The 6454-nt window shown below is 35.3% G+C and overlaps 1 long non-coding RNA gene across 1 annotated transcript; it reads right to left on the bottom strand.

Moving 5' to 3' along the window:
- Position 1: 1 nt before the first annotated feature.
- On the bottom strand, positions 2–1361 carry LOC107889320 (uncharacterized). The gene is made up of 2 exons (XR_001681719.2): positions 658–1361; positions 2–378 (listed from the first exon to the last, which is right to left on the bottom strand). It is a non-coding gene; the product is annotated as an uncharacterized lncRNA (long non-coding RNA).
- Between the last annotated feature and the right edge of the window lie 5093 nt (positions 1362–6454).

Genomic DNA, 6454 nt, shown 5'->3' with positions numbered 1-6454 from the left:
ATTTTATAAAAAAGTAATTTTATATAACTTATTTTGTAAATCATATTGTAATGGGCCAAATTTGCCTGGGCCCAACACCCAAAAAAACCAAAATAAATAAAAATAAACCAAATATAAATTAATTGAATGGGCCATTAAAATGTCCCCATTACATGGCCCAATAACTATACCCTAACCCAATACCCAAACCAATGCCCTAGCCCAAACTTATTACTAGCCCAAACGGCCCAAATACTAAACCAAATTTTGGCAAACCCTAGCCCTAGCAGCAGTTGCGCCACAACCGGATAGCAGCCCCAGCCTCCGTACCCTCCAACAGCCACCCCCTCGCACCGTACGACGCACCAGCTCCCGTACACGCCAACGCACACCCCATACCTGTAGAAACAGACAAAACAACAGCAGTAACACGAAAACAAAATTTGTGTTTTTTTACTTTTTTGAACAGTCCGCTATAAAGCCCTTGATTTTTCGATTGTAAAGTCTTCTCGGGGACACACACAATAGAGGCATATTGAATATAAAAAATTTTCGAAAACAGTTCTTAAAAAGGTGATTCCTTTTAGTTTTTCTTTTTCTCCGATTTGGTTATCGTTCTTTTCTTGTTTCTTGCTTTTCTATTTGGTGTATAAAAGAAATAACGAAAAAGAGGCTTACCTCTGTTTTTGGTTCCCTCGAATCCTCGCTCACTTCGTCGCAATCGGAGTTTTGGAGGGGGGATTTAGAGGCTTTTGAGCGAACCTTTGGACTCACGGCCGGACGGAGCCGGATTAGGCCTTTTGCATTATGACCATCGTAATATGAAGGTCAGACGGCAGTCGAAAGGACCTAGAGTTTGGCCGAATGAATAGGAGGCTAGGCCTTAGATTTTTTTTTTTTTTTTTGATCTGCCTTTGAATGGTGTACAACTAGTTTTAGGGTTTTCTTTAACATGACTTTGTCAAAATTGAAACGGCACCGTTCAATGGGCAAGGATCCGTGCACTGACCCGTTTAGTAGGCCAGATCCACGCCCATTTGCTTAAAACGGGGAATTTCGCGCCAGGTCCTCCATATTTGCGCGAGCCTTCGATTGCGCCTTATGCGCCTTGCTTCTCTTTTTTCAATTTGGACTTGTAATTGTGCTATGTTGCAATCTGATCCGCGCTCAGACGTAGCATTTTGAGGCCTGGATTATTTCCAGTTCGAGCCCCTGCGCGTTTGCATGCTTTACCTATTGGTCCTTTTATTATTATTATTTTATTTTCAAACTACCCCTTTTGTTTTAGTCTAATTCTAACTTAGTCTCTTTATTTTATAATCCTTTCTACTCTTAATTATTTATTTGTACAATTGTTTTGAAGATTTCTTTTTTAGATTATGTTAATAGTTTATATAATATTTTATTTTCTATAGATATTTGTACATGCATAACTTTGTTTTGTTTTATAAAATCATCACTTCGAATTTCTTTTTGCATTAAGCTTTTTTAATATTCTCTTGTAACCTCCTGTTTAAACATTAACATATATACATATACGTATACTTTGTATTAAAATCAATTTTATTTTATACATATATTATTAACCTTATATTATTTTATACATATAATTCTTTCTAAATTTATTCTTGCATTTTATTATATAATCTTACATAATATATCTTTAAATTTATTATTATACATATATAAATTTCTTGATACCTATATTTGATCTCTATATATTATTTAATTTATGTATTAAATATAGTTTTCCTTATATATATATATAAGCACATTCTTAAAACTATTATATAATTTATTATAAAATTAACTTAACCTTGTATGTATTTCTATATTTTTACAAATAATTGTTTTTAAAGTTATTTATGTATATATGTTTTGTAAATCTATTGTGTATATTTCCTAGGATTATATTTTATCATGCATTCTTGCTATTTTTTTCATACTACATATGTTTTTAAAATTTTATTTTATTGTGTGTATTTTAGCCAACATTTTTAACACTTTATACATTATGTATTTTTTTTTTAAAATTCATTCTATAACACATATTTTAATGATTGCATGTGTATATTAAACTTGTCTTTACAAATGTTTTCTAATTTATCAATCCATCAATTCATATAATGTGTATCATGTACTTATCATTGTTTTAAAATAGTTTCATACCATATTGCTTCTTTGATTTGCATTTTGCTTTATACATCTAGTAGTAATCATTTTATATTATACAATGTATATTGTCGTTGCATATTATTTATTCATTGTTTTATATTGTCATGTTAATTATTCTCCATGCATGATCAAAATTGAGTTATATTTCCAAGTTAGTTATGCTTAGTTGTTTAAGTGCTTGTTAGTTGATTAAATAAATTATATTATATTCACTCTTCCATTGTCGTATTGTATGCGTACATATATCATCCCGTATCATGGTTTTCCACTTGGTTTACGAAATTTGGTTTTATAAGGTCTAAATCTTTAAGATTGATTTCGTTTTAGTTCAAGTCGCAGTAACGCGTTTTAAGCTATTTTTGCAATTATTCATTTAAAAATTCTTTAATACGAAGGCGGTGTTCGATATTTGGCAATTCGCGGAATCGTGCCCTAACGTGCTGGGTTGCAATTTCTTGTTTGTTCAAAATAATTGAATGTCCCTTTAGAATTTCATTCATGCGTTTAAAAATTCTCCAAAACGAAGGCAATGTTCGATGTTTGGAAATTCGGGGAATCGTGCCCTATCATGTTGGGTTGCGATCTCCTGTTTGTTCAAAATGATCGAAGATTCTTTTAGAATTTCACCCATACTCTCTAAATTCTAAAATAAGGCAATGTCTGATATCTAGAAATTCGAGGAGTCGTGCCCTACTGTGTTGGGTTTCGATTTTCTCGTTGGACTAAACAAATTGGGCATCCTTTTACGGTTTTCAACATGTAAATTTTTGGAAATCAAAATTCGTCATGTTTTCGAGGGCATAAAGGATCATGTCCTATCGTGCTGGATGTGGTGCTATATTCCTCTTAAGCAAGAGAATTTTGATGACCAACTCGGGTTATTCAAATGTTATCAAAAGGGAACCACATTTCAAAAACATTTTTAAATCTTAGACATAAGGATAGTATTTAATCAATTTGGTACCAATTTCGGGTGTAGTGAGGGTGCTAATCCTTCCTCATGCGTAACCGACTCCTGAACCCGTTTTCTCAAAAGTTCGTTGACCAAAATCGTTGTTTTAGTAAATCAAAAATGTTTTATTAAAATAACCAAATTCTTAGGTGATCCGATCACACCAAAACAAAAAGGTCGGTGGCAACTCCATGTTTTATTTTCAAAAAGTCGATTCCCTATTTTTTTTCATTAAATTGAAAATTATAAAAAAGATGGTTTCGACAGCTTGGCGACTCCACTGGGGATTAGATCAAGGGAGTCTAGCCATGAAATCGATTATTTGTTGTCCTTTTGTCGAAATATTAAAAATTTGTTTTGAAAAACATAATTGCATTTGTTTGTATGATTGCCATGGTGCGGGTCTTGTAGAATAATACTGCATTTCATTGCATGACCGCTGTGGTCACACCTTCTAAGTGGGAATATGAAACTATGCTTTCGTGAGGTTTTCACCTCCGCATGGGCTAGTGGATTGCTTCCGGGGTACATCCGTACTTATGATTTTGTGAGATTTTCATCTCGCATGATCATAGGGAAATGTATCCCCCTAAACCGAACTCGATCTATATGAGCCTATAATGGGTGAGGATTGAGGAATCTGCTGGTTCAGATACCTTTTCCCTAGAACCGAGCCACATATAGTGAACCTTGAGAGTCCACCTTAGGTAAGACCTTACCCAAAGTTAGTGGTAACCCGAATAGGTACTTTATTTGTTATTTATCTCTGTACTAACGTGTTTTGTTTGTGTTTGCTTTTGACTGCATTGCATTATATCATCATAGAAAGGAGGTGTTGATTCATATTCGATTACTAAATAGAGCAGTTTGTCATAAAAAACGAATTTCTTGATAAAGTAGATTACAATACGGTTGTCCGAATATGGTCTAAACACGACAGAAGACGGCCAACAATTCACGGAGGAAAACAAGACTTTACCTAAAGATTCAAGCTGATAAAGATTATTCAAAAGTCGTCACGTCATGACTTTCTTAGAGGAGCTAATCAATATTGCGAGGATAGTAATTCGTGGCTTGGATCAAGCCAAAAGGAGCCAGTAAAGGCATGTATTGAAACCTTGCGAGATTTGAATTTCACGAAGAAAGGGGATCAGTGCTTTCACCTGGAATATGAAAGCAAGGCCGTATACGTAATTCGTTTTATGTAAAAGAATTTGTTTTCTAGAAAAGTTGTTCTAAGGGAATTGAATTCAAAATCAACATCTTTCTTTCCTTTACATTCATCCCATACATTTACATTGCATCATTTGCATTAAATTTTCCCAAAAGGACCCTAATTAGGTAAAATTATTTCAGAACCGATAAAGGATATGGACCAAAGGTTGGAGAGAATAGAGCAAAGGCAAATGTAGATGCAAGAACAATTGATCAGAATTTTACAAGATATGCGAGAACAAATGCTAGAACTCCAAAGAAATATGATGGGCCAGTTAACCCAGTTATTGGCCGGAGAATTTGAAAAAAGGAGTGGCCCAGTGATCAATAGTGAGGATGATAATGAAGAGATCATCTATTCCCTAGCTTTTACCCCAATAAGCGTCCTGACCCAACCAGACATGCAAGGGGTACCCGTCATTATCGAACCCCAATATCAAGCTGCTACCTCGGCACTGTTGAATTTTTCGATCGGTTCAGGTTTCCATCTGGAAGATGATCAAGCCAAACCGGTTGTTCTGGCAGAAACAAAGGAAAAGAGAGAGTGGACTTTAAAGGCCCCGAAGAAGAAGGAAAAGAAAGCAAGTAGTGCGAGTAGGTATAACAAAGATTGTTCGGAGCCGATTATAATGAGCCAGCTAAGGTCGGTAACTACCACTCATCAAGCCTCCTTAAGGCAAGAACCCAATCGAAGACCGAACTCAGAAAAACCCTAATTCACGCCCATTCCAATCACGTACAGAGAGTTGTACCACGTTTTGTTCGATGCACATGTTGTATCCCCTTTTTACATGAAACCTATACAGCTCCCATACCCTAAATGGTACGATACGAGCGGCCAATGTGAATACCATGCAGGAATCACGGGGCATTCCATCGAGAACTGTACCGCTTTTAAAAAGCTAATTGAAAGATTTATTAAATTGGGATCGTGAAATTCAATAGTCCTTCTGAAGCAGGAAATCTGTTATCCAACCTTTCTGTTAAAGAGGTGGACATTATGAGATCTAAGGGTGCATCGAGCTCAGGAATCTAATGCAAGACCTGGTATTGGGGAATTCGAACATTAACGATGTATCAGAAGAGGGAACCCGAGAATAGACTTTTCCAAGCTTCTGCCCTTACGCACTTAGGGTGTTTTAAACAATGGGATTGTGAAAGGGATCCTTGTATTTTTAGAGCGAATCTAGAGTAATATTCAAAACACACTTGTTGTTTTAAGCCTAGAAGTAACAAGAATCCTTTTGTGAAATAGGCTTATATCCAAAATCTTTACTTCAATGAAATACATGTTTGTTATTGTTTTGAGTAAATATTCTTTTATTCTTCTTATTTCATACTGAACAAATGGTTATTATTAGATTCTTTCATTCATACCATACAAATAATCATCCTTAAAATAATTTATTCTTTGGAATCTGCCTTCGTACCTACAACAGGTCTCCAGATATCAATGACGTGAGCGACGTTGTCACTAATTTCGAGTCTCTTTTTGAGTAAGATATGTGTCTCGAGGGATCTCAAGACCTTGAAGATGATAGAGATTGTAGCCTATCTCCTAATTTGTTAAGGATGGTAGAACAAGATGAGAAATAGATCTTACATTACAAAAGGGCAATGGACGTCGCGAACTTGAGAGAATAAAAAGAGACAAAGATTGGAGTGTATAACACCACAGACACAAAGCGAGATGTCAAGAATACTAAGATATTTTCACATGATCATATCAAGATATGCCTGGACTGCCAAGGCCTGTGAATGCTAAAAAGGGTCCATATACGTGTCAAGAGGACACATGCTAATGGTTTTACATTAGCCAGGCTAATCATGAGGTTCGAGTGCTGCTGATCCAACATGGAAAGGGATTGTATCAGTGAAGTTGCGAACGCCAAATGAAAGAAGACAAGACTTTTATGCCTCATCAATTTCTTCATAGATTTCCTATATGTGGGGCATGGATATTATGGGGCTGATCTCGTTAAAAGCTTTTAACCGATACCGATTCATTTTTGAGGTCATCGATTACTTCACAGAAAGGGTAAAAGTCATTTCATATGCCAATATTACTAAGTCGATAGTCATCAAACTCAAAAAAAAAAAAAGATTAGGTGCTGATAAAGAACGTCAGAAAGA

The sequence above is a fragment of the Gossypium hirsutum genome, chromosome A09 (genome assembly GCF_007990345.1).
Source record: "Gossypium hirsutum isolate 1008001.06 chromosome A09, Gossypium_hirsutum_v2.1, whole genome shotgun sequence".
NCBI lineage: Eukaryota > Viridiplantae > Streptophyta > Magnoliopsida > Malvales > Malvaceae > Gossypium > Gossypium hirsutum.
This window is presented reverse-complemented; position numbering and strand designations above follow the sequence as displayed.